Genomic DNA, 13,655 nt, shown 5'->3' with positions numbered 1-13,655 from the left:
TTACTCAGGACTGTGTCTGCTCATGCCTAGTTTATACCCATTTATCTTTGTACTTCTATTTCCTGTAAGCTTTAATAGGTGGGTTCTACCCCATTCCTCCTCCCACCCTCGAGATCGACAGAAATTCTACTCTCCCTCCCACCAGTGGGCTCAGTTCCTACCATTTTGAGGTCCTCAAAATTATCTGATAATTTTGAGATCCTCCAACTTTGTGTGGTGTCAGTGAGAGACATACACAACTGAGTATGTGCCCTCTAAAAAGGTCTGAGGCACCAAGTTGAGTTTCCCAGAACAGAGGCACCCAGCATCTCTGGTCTTTGTACTGAGTTTCAGTTAACAGAAATATCACCTGCATCAACCAGGTGAACAGAAATAGTCTTATCTTTGAAATACCTCCTTTGTTAGTGCAATTTAATCTGTGACTATTCTCAAACCATGCAACTTTTAAAAACATTCTCTGATCAAATCCAATCCTCTTATTTCGGTTTTTGTTTAGGTTTTTTATTTAATCTTTTGAACAGAACCAATGGGATGGAAATTTCCATTCTCTAAGCAGCACTCTAAACAGTGGAAATTGGTTTGGGAGTGAGACTGGAAGTGGGCAAACCCATGAGCTAAGACTGAGTGTTTTCAGAGCACAAAGAGTGGGGAGACGAGAGGCTGAAGCAGCTGATGATGAATTTTTGTTTCCCCATGCTTCTACTTACAGCTTCAATATACAGAGCTGGAATCACATCATTACAAATCACCCCAAATTCTTAACCTTGGTCTTGACAAACATAAAGCCAAAATGCAGAATAAAAAAAACTAAACTGCAATGTAAAATTATACATAAAAAAGTATGCGTGTTTAAAAGTTAATGGATGAAAGCCTTACCACAGGAAAAACTCATTAAAAAGCACGTATGTGAAAAAGTCACATTTTCAGCAGGCCTCATAAATGACTAAATCCCCTGCAGAACTGGCCAAGGGTGCCAGGTACAAACACAGCCCTCCACCCAGAAATCAAAGTCTTTAAATAGGATCCCTGATATCAGACAATCAAATCCTGATGACAAGCGAACTGGGGCCTGAACCACTACAAATACTGGTCAAACACTGGATCCCTCTGGTCGACCTGTGAACCAAATGGCAGCAGTGAGAGGAACAGTCCCAGACACAAAAGAAAAGGCAAGAACGGAAGAGAAGGCATTCATGTTGGCCTAAAGTGAAGAGGGAAAGCAGACACGGTAAATCCTTGACAGAGGGACACATTTCTGTGACAGGCACTCTGCAGACACGATTCCAGTCTCCTGCAAGCCCAGGAAAGCCATCCCTGTTGCTGTCCCACATTTTCTTTTCAACTGGAGAGCTTCTTTTCCCCAGGCCCAGAAAAATATCATCAGCTGCTGACTACTGAGAGCTTGAGAAGTGATTTATTAATTTTCCACTTGCTTTCAGCTTTGGAACATGACTGTACTCAACAGCAGTCATCTGACTCCTTAGGCTAGTTTTGCCAGGTGTTTCCTGGTGCCTCGAGCCTCTCTTTTTCACACGGGTTTATATTGCTGCAATATACAGAATTGTTTCAGTAGTTCTTGGGGCAATTTTTTACTTTTTTGGTATTTTCCTAGAAGTGAAATAAATAAATGCCCCCTTTCAACAACACAAATATTTCTGCCTGTTTGGAGTTCTGACTCATTTCTCTAGGTAACACTGAAATAACTTATATGTAAAAGTGACTTTGTTTATGGAGCCAAGCAGGCACAGGGGAGTACCTGTTGATGAAAGGATAGCTTCTGTGGCCCATGACTCATGTTCTGCTGACTAACACAGCAGAGGCCTATTTCACACAGTGAGGGTGGCAAAGTCACTTAATTCAGATGGTCACTTTCTCACTCCAAGTGATTTCAACAGAGATGTCTTTCCGTTTTTTATGTATTCTCCCACAATATCCATCTCCTTCATTGAACTGACCACAAGAAGACCATTAAACCAATGCTGGACATTACATTTAAGAGGGACATCATTCAAAGTGTCCTCTGCTTCCACCCGTAGCTCCTTCTAACATGTCTTTTACAAATCATGTACGTACCTCTTTTCTTTGGAGTAGGCTGGGAGGAAGGAAGAGGATTCTGATAGACTAAATACTATTTTTCTCATGCTTTGCAAGCTGCTGCTGGTCTAATAGCAGGGAAGTTGCACGCTTATTTGTTGCAAATGGTGACTCAAACATCTAACCTGAAAAATCAGTATGCATATTACTAGTGAAAAACAAATGATATGTCACAAAGCCTGAACAGCCACAGTGCTAGAGGGGAAAAAAAAAAAAAAAAAGTGTTGCTTGAGGCCAGCTTCTTGATTTGGCATAGGCCAAAGAGCTGGAAAAACCCCATTTTTTTGCAAGTGTGGCACAAAGAATGCAGTGAGCAAACAGTACTACAGCAACATTATCCATTGACTACAATAGGGTATTTTGGTGTCAGAAACAGAGATCTTGTTTCTGCCACTACCCCACTATGGAATCTCAGGTGTCCTTTGTACTACTGTCTCCTTAGCTGTCAAGAGAGAGAAAGAGTTCCCTAGGCCTGGAAAGTGTTTAGAGATCTTCAAGTGAAACTGTTACTGTAAGCACACAGAATATTCTCATTATTAACTATCAGTACACATTAGTGGAACCGCAATGCAGTATGTTCAGTGCAGCAGGTCCTAGAACACCACACTGTGGTGCATAGACATAAAGTTAATATTTAGGCTTAAGCGCTTCTCATAAAGGCTTCATAAACAGTAGTTGTTGAAATGAGAAAGTCAACCACTATGTGAACAGCGTTACTGCTGTTCTACAGGTTTTTTTCTGAACTATTTATTCCTGCTAACTATGGATGTTCAAGAAGCAAGCACCTTCTCCAAACTGCAACTCAGTTACAGTTTGAATGACTTTTGTTTGGCAAGGAATTTTGCTGTCAGGATGAGACTTATGGCAGCGGCACAGTCCTTTCGCTTCCTTCCTGCAGAGCTCAGAGACCTTTGCTAAAATAATTAAATTTATTATTAGTGCAAGTAGAACAGGAGTAAAATAGTTGTCTGGTTAGTGGCATGTCTTGAACAAATAACATTTCTAGCACAAGGCAATTGTCACTGTCTGAAGAGTGAGTTGGGGAAACGCATATTTAATAAAGAATATTTAGTGGAAATTTTTAATAGCATTTTTAAGTTGCATTGTAAGCAATTAAGAGGTCTTGTGCTGACAAACTGCAGAGTGATGAACGTGCAGTTGACAAACAAGAATTTCCCAGGATATCGGAAGAGTAGAAAATTCAATAAATTCAGGAAATGCACACGAGGAACACTCTGAAGTCACACCCTGAATATAGGAGGCATCTAGACATTGAAGTCTGCACCCATCCAATAGGGAAGGCTAGATAAACTGCTCTGGACATTTCAGGTAAGCTAAAGACAATTAAATCAATTTGCTAATGCTTGACAGGAAGCCCCCCAAAATTGCTTCAACCTCTGAGCTTATGCTAAGAAGTTCTGGCTCTGATACAGTTCCTGAACCTGAAATCTGCGAATGCATCTACTACAGATGTCCAGGGCACCAGAAAACGAGTTACAACTGCACAACAGGAGATAATAAAAACACGTATACAGATCTATGCTTCTAGGTGGGACAAGACAGGTCACAATCTGGACTTATGCCCCAAGAAGGTAGTATGGTAGTATTGTCTGATTAACGTGACTGTCCAGAGAACTTGGAATCAAGTGCAACTTCAAGGTCATGGGTCTTGGGAACAGGACAAGTAAGACAATCACCATGGGATACAACCAAAGAGGACAGAAAGGAATTGCAGTGAAAGATGCAAATCATGAACAAGTCAGCCTTGGGAATACTGTTCTCCAGACTGGAAGCCAGAGAAGCTTCTAGTCACAAACTACACCAAAAGTTGACTGTGCAGGTACCTGAGAAGTGATGATTACAAGTGCAGATCTCAGGACAAAGGTCACAAACTCGTAAGGGTGACAAGACAAACAAAGACTCCAACAGAACTTCAAGAGATTGCCAAGCAATTCTGACTGGCAGTAGAATAAAAAAACATCAAAGAAAATGACTGCCATCTGCATCCAGAAACAGGGATTAAGATTTAACTTTATATATATTTGAAACCTTCCCCTTATCCCTGCATGCTTTCTGCTGCAACATACAAATATGGTAGCAGGGCAGAGTATCAACCACGACTCTAGCAACAGAACTTGCAGCATTCCTTAGGAGTCAAAGGTGAAGACCTAGCTGGGTGGCTCCCGCCAAGAGGAACGAGCTTCCCAGAGGCTGCAGTATTGCTGCCACCCTCAAACAAGTAAAAAAACAAAGTCTTAGGAAGTCCAAGTTCTCAGCCAGGAAAGTAAACCAGAGATCAAGAAAGAGTTGTGGCTGAATGCAGCTCTTATTTGCACTCTGACTCTATTCAGTGTCTAGGAGAATGAGTTCTGAGGACGAAAAACAGACGGTAGATGAGGAATGCCTTGCGGGTATGACAGGAGAGGTAAGGGGGGGGGGTGTCCCATGCTTAGGCATGCATCATCTTCTCCATGTCTTTCTCAAAAATCTGTTGGATGCCACATCAAAAGGCTTTATATGTCACAGAAAATCCTCAGAGCCAAGAAATGTCTCCAGAATTCCTCAACAAAATTTAAAAACGTTGATGTCACCCGAACAAAAGAACAATGAAACTAATTAAAAAAATGCTAATAAAGCTTCCCAAAAATCTAGTGCGGAACTATATGAAGGACTCAGCCTCACCATCTTTTTTGGTGTTACAAATTGTTTTGCTAGATACTTCTAAGCTGTATGTTCCTCAGACGAAGGGATACCTTGGTATACGCACACGCATACCTCGGTAAAATGTCCAGCACAATGGGACCCAAATTTCAAATGGGCAATGTGTATGTTAATTTAAATATTAGGTAACAACTTTATGATATCCTAGAATACACCACAGGCAAAACCTACAGCAAAACACCCCAGAATCACTAGAGAAAGTGGACTTCGAATAGCAAACAATTTTTCCCCCCCTAGTAAGGTATTTATCCTCCTCCATTCATTAACATCCAATTAGCTCCAGAGCCCTTTCCCCAGTGCTGAGGGTTTCTTTTCAACAAAACAAAACAGTATTACAAAACAAAACAACAAAGAACCCTAACCCCAAACAAAACCCTCAGTGTAATTAATTAATATAGAGACAGATTCATAGAAGAGCTGAAAGCACAGTAAGAGCAACAGAGAAATCCCCATATAAGCTACTGAGATTTACATGAGCTGCTATAAACTGAGAATTGCAGCCTTACAGCCCAGAACAGATTACTTTACATGATGATGATGATGATGATAATGACGACTATCACACAGATGTATTTGGCAGTACAAAGATCTGGCAGATCCACTGTCATAGCTTCTCCTACTATTCCAGAGGATTTCCCTGGCATTCATGTGCTGATCGAAAAGTGTGCATGAAATTAATGCACGTATGTATGCCAACACGTGATAATGTGTGTGTATGTAGCTATAGAAACATTACCAAACTCTCATTTACTAATATAGTTTAAACAGTCAGTTAACAAATTAAGCAGTATTTTCTCTATCAGCATGTTTTCTAAATACGTAACTCTGTGTTGTTTTCTTCAATCTTTATCATGAGATCTCGGTCTCCCTCTTACTAAAAATTTCATAAACAAATAACTGGAATTACTTATAAACAATCTGATTTAATAAGACATGAGAATGACTATAAAAACCACTCTAGTTCTATTATCACACTAAAATCCGCTAAATTATTCACTAAAGATAATTACATTAAGTGAATTTATAAAGTTGCATAAAATAAAAAGGAGAGGAAGAACCAGACAGATCTGAGGACCTCATATTTTAACAGAATTTCTCCTGAAAAAGTCTAGGTTAATCTCATTAAAATGTTTAGTTTTGTTTATAATCTTTAACTTGTAACACCCATCATTAGCAAATATGCTTTACTGGCCTCTTTCCATAAACAATTCACTAGAAATAGAACTGTCTGTTTTAAGCCCAAATACTCCCTTACAATATTTGCATCCCAGTCTCCCACTGGGGCAGCACACAATATTCAGACGCTGAATGCTGACTAAAAATAAACGGTAAAATAACTGACTTGTTCTCCTAGCTTTTGAAAAGTGCTGTGTAAAGAACAGCCGGAAGCGTGAAAAATGATGTGATTTTCACAATTACTGCATCGCAAGCGGATGATGGTGTTAACTAATGGTACCAACAAAAATCATTTTTTCCAAAATTTCAAGAGGAATAATATTACTTGTGGGTATATTTATATGCTTATTTAATGTGATAGCGTCCTTTTAAGTAAACTTGTCATGGAAGATTTATTTTTTTCCCCTATTGTCTAAGAGTATAGCGTAAGGAGTACAAAAGGTCCACTGCCCAGGATACAAACCCTAGAGGCTTAGCCTAACAAAGCAGCTGACAAGGAGAGACTGGGTGACACAATGAATGAAGTGTTCACAAGATCCTTTTGTTACAGATAGCAGAAATATAAAAATAAACAATATTTGATTCAAAGAAATCAGGAATAATGTTAGTATAAAAAATACTAAAATTGCAGTGTTCAAGCACTGGAAAAGGTAGTGGATATCAACTACTTAATTATTTCCAATTACTTTATCATATATCTAGATGTAATAACTCAATTTTATGCCACTTTCATGGAAATCTATTTCATTATTTTCTTACTTTTCTTAGTTTTTCCATCATTCTGTTTCATTTAATGAATACATGGATTTTGAATATTAGGTGAATAGTCCTTGCAACTGAACACAAAAGGGAAATGATGCAGATAGCATTATGGTCCTGCTTCTTCTCCTTGCATTAGGTTGGAAATGATATGCAGTAGGGATTATGCTTTGTTTAAAGCTGAGCCTCTGCCTCTAAAAGAATACATTATACAAATCTTCTAATGTTGTTGAAATTCCCCAAAACTTGATTGTGTCAGACATAATGTGGCAATGAGGTTCTTATCCCTACCTTATGCCGAATAAATATCTAATATCAGAGAGTATAACCTTGGAAAAGTATACACTAGGGAACATCCCTCACGTCAATAATTCATAGTGCTGTTGGTGGGAAGGTACATTCAGCTAGCCCCTAACATTATACAGAATACATTAATGCCCACACAGCCACAGCTCTGAGGAGAGGCGGTGGGGGAAGGGGAGAGTGCAAGAGGGGACTGACTTCCTTTCAGGCCCATTAAAAAAACCAAACCTCACAATTATTCAAAGTAGCACTCTACCTACAAAAAGCAAAACAAACAAGACCCCCTCCTCTGCAAGTCCGTAATTATTTGAGGGAGAGAGCATGTGTAATATACATCTTTACACATGCATGCGCTACAGAGATTTGTCTTACATTATCTGACTGTAAGAAACACAGGGTTAGCTTCCCCGATTCAGTGCAGCCGGAATTATACTGCTGAGAAACTGGAGTAATGTACTGATGAATGAGGCCCCCAGGAGTCCACATATTAATTCTACTAATGTTAATCCAAAAATCAATACATTCAGGTTCAGTGATGCTTCTATAGGCAAAAATACAGGTGCTATTCAAATGAGCTTAAAATAAATAAGATAATTTTCTGATGGTATGTATCTGCTGTAAAGATGATTCCAATTTTAATTAAAGACAAAATGAGTAAATTTTAATATGGTTTGGGGTCTTTTGCATTCCTCTTTGCTCTTTAACTGTTATAGTTTTAATGATTTAGGAACCAGAAGAATAACTAAGAAACCCAACAGTCATTATCTCAAATAATGAGACTTTTTAATGCAAAATCAATGTTTTTTATAATGAAAATAGATTCCTCAGCTCCTGCAGGGTGATATGTACAATTCTTTTTCACTGTTAAATAGAATGTGATTGCTTATTTTCACCCACATGATGAACATTTTTATTCAGGAGTAAAAATAAAATATCAGAGTTTATTTACTGTTATTAAGCACACATATTTAACCAGAAGCTCCCACCATATGACTGAGGCTGAGGAAACTGGGAACAATTTCCTGTGAACTTTCAGAAGCTCGAGGAAGAAATGCAAAATTTCCAACAAGTAATGAAAAAGCTCACTCTGGGAAAAAATTCTCTGGTTGCATTCCAGCTTCTGTTCAGATGGTTGACCAAACCCTTCATTTGTTATGTCAAATGAACCAAACTCAAAAGCTAATAAAAAATATCTTAAGCAGGCTTAATGAAGTAAAATAAAACACTTCTTCCACAACAATATACCAAAACTGTTATCAATGCTGAGCAAATTATTATTATGATTATGATTTTGATTACTATGATTTAGAGTCAATGCATGTATTTATGGTAATTTTTGATCTCTGAATATTAGGAAAAGCATTCATATTAATACTTCAGAGCCATATTCTACTAAGAGTCCAGATGATCTAAAAGAATTCATAGAAACTCATGGGTTTAAATGCTTAATTTGGAAGCAGTCTGTGTATTTCTCAATATCATATTTGGCTTGGTTTTTCATGCAATGCCTAAAAGGTGTAAAATCAGAACATGAAAAAGACAAAATGAGCAGCAAAGCTGCCAATATCCTTAAAATGCTTTCTTAGGTTCTTCTTCGAGTACCAGGTGAAGAACAAATTCTCACTAAAACAGAACTACAACTGGCAGTAGATCTGCATAGGAATCTTCAAGTACTTACCAGCAAGAGGTTTGGGGCCTGTGAGGTGTTTATGAGCTCAATTTGCATTGATTATTTTGGTACTGCTATCTTGAATAATATGCTTTTTTGGCAGCTGCAATCTCTAAAGGGTGCCTTTTGCAGAAATGACAGCAACAAAGCATATCATTCAGACATCCATACATAGGAGGAATTTCTTGTAGTGACACCAATGTTTAGGAAAAATGTAGTCTGTCTTGACTGGGTGCCCAGGCAGGTCTTGGGAGCCTTGAGAGCATAAACAGTAAATGTAGACAAAGCAGGGCTAACTAGAACGGGTTGCTCCGGGCTGCGTCCAGTCAGCATTTGTTATTGGCTACTTTTAAGTTATATATTATAATCTGTTCATGAGGCACACCACTGTTTGAAACAGTTGTACTCTTATCTTTGGAAGTTTTAACTGATGAAACTTGTAAGGATAATGGGTGTGAACACACTGCAAATCCTACTTTTCAGTAACAATAAATGTGAAGAAAACATGCACATTTATTCCAAACTGTTAGCCGAGGCTACATCCACATGCAGAAAAGTGCTTCTGGACGCGTGTACACTTCTGAAGCAATAATAATAAACAGTTCCGCCTTGGTTCCAAGCCAGTCACTTATCAAGCCACAAGGACTTCTTTTTCCTCATGTGATTTAATAAAGCTGTGCTTTCCTTCTTACTAATGTTCATTTTTCATGAACATTGGAGAAGTGGAACTTAGAGTGGATCACTTATTAATGAAAAACAAATTGCAATCCACACAGAGGCATTTCTGGAAATCAGCAGAAGAGTTCCATGAGCAAGAAATTCTTACTGAAGACTATTTTGTGCTTATTCAGTAAAACACAGTAATAATTTTATGACAGATAATAATTTCAGTCACGGCTAAACTTTACAGGTCAAACTTGATGGTTCATTCTCAAGGTTGATAAAAAAAATTAGAAAAATATTTTCAAGGAAGAGTACTACTTATGTATCATTTTGAGTAAATCATGATCCGCTCATAGGTATGATGCAGACAGAAGTAAAGCTTAAATTCTTTGAGTAAATTACTCACTGTGATGTATTTTTAATTTTCAAGGTGTTGTGGTTTAACCCCAGCCAGCAACTAAGCACCACACAGCCACTCACTCACTTCCCCCCCACACAGTGGGATGGGGGAGAAAATCGGGAAAAGAAACAAAACTCGTGGGTTGAGATAAGAACGGTTTAATGGAAGAGAAAAGAAGAAACTAATAATGATAATGATAACACTAATAAAATGACAATAGTAATAATAAAAGGATTGGAATATACAAGTGATGCACAATGCAATTGCTTACCACCTGCCGATCAATGCCCAGTTAGCTCCCAAGCGGTGATTCCCCCCACCCCCATTCGCCCAGTTTATATACTGGGCATGATGTCACATGGTATGGAATACCCCTGTTGGCCAGTTTGGGTCAGCTGCCCTGGCTGTGTCCCCTCCCAACTTCTTGTGCCCCTCCAGCCTTATTGCTGGCTGGGCATCAGAAGCTGAAAAATCCTTGACTTTAGACTAAACATTACTTAGCAACAACTGAAAACATCAGTGCGTTATCAACGTTCTTCTCATACCTAACTCAAAAACGTAGCACTGTACCAGCTACTAGGAAAACAATTCAACTGTACCCCAGCTGCAACCAGGACACAAAGTAACCGTGATTGACACTAAATAGAGAACAGTCATTTTTGCCTACAATGGCAGAATTCAGATCATTAAAATAATATATAACTAACCAAGAAATGCAGTTTATGTAGGAACTTTCCCTAATTTACACGTTCTTTGTAACAAAATGTACAGGGCCTCACATTATGGAATCTGTATGCATTTGCATAAGCTGTTCCATTGTGGTACATGCTCATATGTGCCTTTCTGAAACAGTTTTCAGAATTGAAAAGTATTTTATTTACAGCATACCACCTACCTGTGTTGCGCTACATCTGCCTTAACTATTACATAAAGTATATTAAATAGTTAAATGTCTCTGTGCCATGTAACAGATTTGTTAACAAACGACATATATGGAAGAATTAACCCCATTCAAGTGTTTATGAAAGCACGGAGTCCTCCAGGAAGTGTCACAGACTTAGGCAGTATTTCAGAACACTTACAACAACTTTCCTCAACAGCCAGCTGCTTCCTGACTAAATATCTAAAATACCTTAAAAGAAAGTATTTCTTAGAAAGATGAACAATATTAAAGTTTCAGGATGGGGCTACTTTCAATGAAGGGGTTTTCCTAATATGATTCATCTTTATTGTTGAAATCACACACTTCAGTAAGAAATGGGACAAGCCAACAGTTATAACCAGGAGTCATATTTGCAATACAATTTCTGGTACATTAATATATTCACTTCAGAGGTAATACTGAGGCAGTTTTCAACAGAGGTTGGAACAAACATATATATGAAAAACTGAGACCTTCTTGAAACCTTTACTGTAGTATAAAGGTACTGTACTGTAGAGTTTTCATCTCTTCTTTCTTTCTCCTTTCTCTTTAGCATTTAGGAGTTTGAAAATCCGTAATGCATCTTTTTCAACATTCAGGTGTATTCACTATCAGCTAAACTAAAGGCCCAATCAGCATACATAAACTCTGCCCCTAAGCAGTCTGTACTGGTTTATACAGAGATTAGGATTGCTTTGAATTACACATGCAATCAGGACATTTCATGGAGCAAATTGTGGTCATTTTGACAACTATACAGCAATCTTAATTTCAGGCACAAGTATATATGATATTCAGAGATACAATGAGGTAATTCAACATTTAAAAAGGGGAGTATGTAGTATAAATTAGTAGAAAAATCATGACACTTACAAACTTGTTCTAAAGATGCATTGTTCCTTTTTCTTCAGAAAAACCCAACCAGTTTCTATTAAGAATAATTTAACTACTAAAGAAGAATTCCATTGATGGCCAATTCATACCGGAAATCTATTTTAAACTTGGAAAAGAAAGGAAGTGAAAAGAGGGAAGGAAAGAGGGAGGAAGAATGCAAATATGTGCAGAATGTGTGCAGAAATACTGTACTTCTAGCATGCAGTCTGCAGAACAGCAGCCCACGACAGCAAACTAGCCTTCTCAGAGATTATCAGCTATTCTTGTAACAGCCAGTTTTTCAGAAAAAGTAGACAGTCCTCACTGTAAATATATATATGTGTATATATACATACAAACATGCCTAATGATTTAAGAAACCTGTTCCATTTTTTAGAGGTATGGGAATCCTAAGCATGGAGGGGATCTCACGAGGGCTTGCTCCTACCCTGTAAACCAGACTACGAAAGCTGCAGTGATGAACATAATATTGACCCGATGTCTCTAGAGATCTAGGTGTTCCTTACGCCTTTTATCCCAAAACATCCTGCTATGTAATAAAAAAAAAAAAAAAAAAAAAAAAATCCGACATGCGTTTGAACCCTGATCTCTTTGAAACAACTTTTTCCTCTCTGTAAACTTTGAAGGAGTACCTACACTACTTTCTTTATATGCTTTCACTACTCTCTTTATATGCTTTACCAACTTCTCCAAGATAAAAATGTCTCCTCTTCAGTCAGGGACTCCATAAAGCACTTGAACTAAGTGAGTGTGTGCGCGCACACACGCCCATGTATTGAATCAAGTATTCTGAAGGCAAATGGCTAAAAGCTGAATTTACGCAAACTGAATTCCTTAGCTGATACAGTAAAAATTCTACCTGTAATACCTTACACAGGCTTGGAAGATTTGTTTTCGTCATTTTTCCCCTCCAGCTGAGTGAAGATCAGTTGTAGTTCAAACCTATACTAAACAAGGGAAATTCTTAGGCTATGTGTAAGAACTGGATTGAATCGTCACAGTAGTTCATCCTGTTCTTAACCTTTATGAACCTGCATAGCCCTACTTCAGTTCCCAGCTTACAAGCACCACAGAAGCTCTTTTTGGTCAAAAGATACTTTGGGCTGAAGTGAAGTTATATGCTATCAGCTTGTGCACTCTGTAGGTGTGATTTTTGCCTTCAAAAAGCTGAAAGTGCTCTGAATATTTGATTAGTACCATGAATACCAGTTCAGTAAGAGGTCAAATGCCAAGAGAAGAATATGTAAGATAGGAAATATTGATTATTAGGACTTACCATGGCCTTTAGCAAAGATAATGCTGCTCTCAACTACACAACTCTCGTATTTGAAGCGTCAATGTTTTTTCACTAATTTCTGCTACAGTCTGTCATACAGTACATTATCTCCTTTCAATTAAAGATTCGTGTTAAAAGGCATAAAAACTAAAGTTGTTTTATAAAACTTGTTATTTGGAATTATGGAGGTTTTTTCACATTTTGACTGATAGCCACATCATCATCTTAGTCTGATTTATTACTCATCATTTTATACTCCTGCCAAAAAGGGTTAAAACCCCTCCCTTTCCAAGCATTTAGTACCTGACCTTTACATGGCTAATTTTACCACCCCGACAGAATTTTTAGATTTCTGTATCCCTTAAAATGCACCATGATAGTAGCTGGAATCTTCTAATTTCTTCAACCTGTGTCTTCCCAATTATTTATTTAAGAGCTGTGTAGATAAGCTCTCCATTCTCACCTAGATCAGTGATAAGTGAAGAAATGGCCTTTTTAGAGTGTCTCTGCTTTTTAAAGCAGATGGAAATAATAAGGTTGACAAAGGAAAAAGGAAAATTGAGCATTATGAGGGTAATAACTTAGAAAGTGTCAGATTCAGAATAATTGAATTCAATGACATTTAATGCTATGGAAAACAATAGCAGCAGCCCAGCCGCCCATCTGATTCATGTCTAGTTCATGTTTAACAAAACAAGGCTAAGGGTCATGCAGTCATGAGTCCCATAAATAACCTGTTAATGGGATTTCCAAACAAGCTGTCCTCAAAATGGTTTTT

At 38.0% G+C, this 13,655-nt stretch overlaps 1 long non-coding RNA gene across 1 annotated transcript; it reads left to right on the top strand.

Moving 5' to 3' along the window:
• Positions 1 to 5,232: 5,232 nt before the first annotated feature.
• Positions 5,233 to 12,181, top strand: LOC115352113. The gene is made up of 2 exons (XR_003926997.1): positions 5,233 to 5,498; positions 11,980 to 12,181. It is a non-coding gene; the product is annotated as an uncharacterized LOC115352113 (long non-coding RNA).
• The last annotated feature ends 1,474 nt before the right edge of the window (positions 12,182 to 13,655 follow it).

This window comes from Aquila chrysaetos, chromosome 16 (assembly GCF_900496995.4).
Source record: "Aquila chrysaetos chrysaetos chromosome 16, bAquChr1.4, whole genome shotgun sequence".
NCBI classification, from domain to species: domain Eukaryota; kingdom Metazoa; phylum Chordata; class Aves; order Accipitriformes; family Accipitridae; genus Aquila; species Aquila chrysaetos.
This window is presented reverse-complemented; position numbering and strand designations above follow the sequence as displayed.